Below are 830 nucleotides of genomic sequence, written 5' to 3'. Positions count from 1 at the left end.
GATTTGCATCTTCCTTCTGGACTTGTTTTAGAGCTTAGTAATTGTTACTATGTTCCTGCGATTAGCAGAAACATTATTTCTATTTCTTGTCTGGATTTGGATGGTTTTCGATTTGTGATTGAGAACTCGAGTTTGATGATTTATCGAGACGATATTTACTATGGTAATGGTTATCTAGTTAATGGTTTATACGTCTTGAATGATCAGCCTTCGAACTCAACATCGTCCATCTATAGCGTGAGTACTAAACGGTTTAAGCCGAACGACTTAAACCCAACCTTGCTCTGGCATTGTCGTCTAGGCCATATAAACGAGAAGCGCATACAGAACCTTCATTCTGAAGGTCTTCTAGATTCATTTGACTTAGAGTCTCTTGAATCTTGCGAGTCTTGTTTGATGGGCAAGATGACAAAGCATCCTTTCAAGGGGAAAGGACAGAGAGCGACAGAGTTATTGGATCTGATACATAGTGATGTATCGGACCAATGAGCTGTCCAGCTAGAGAAGGTTATATGTATTTCGTTACGTTCACTGATGATTTCAGTCGATACGGTTATGTCTATTTGATGAGACATAAGTCTGAAACACTTGAAATGTTCAAGGCTTTCAGGAAACGAAGTGCAGAACTAGCTTGGCAAGACGATCAAGACACTTCGATTTGATCGTGGTGGCGAGTATATGAGCCAAGAGTTCACTGACTATCTGGTTGATTGTGGTATTGTATCACAATTAACTCCTCCTAGAACGCCACAATGGAACGGCGTGTCAGAACGGAGGAACCGAACACTGTTAGACATGGTTCGGTCAATGATGAGTCAGACAGATCTTCC

This window comes from Tarenaya hassleriana, unplaced genomic scaffold (assembly GCF_000463585.1).
Source record: "Tarenaya hassleriana unplaced genomic scaffold, ASM46358v1 Cleome3, whole genome shotgun sequence".
Lineage (NCBI taxonomy): Eukaryota > Viridiplantae > Streptophyta > Magnoliopsida > Brassicales > Cleomaceae > Tarenaya > Tarenaya hassleriana.
Note: the sequence above shows the minus strand (reverse complement) of the source record.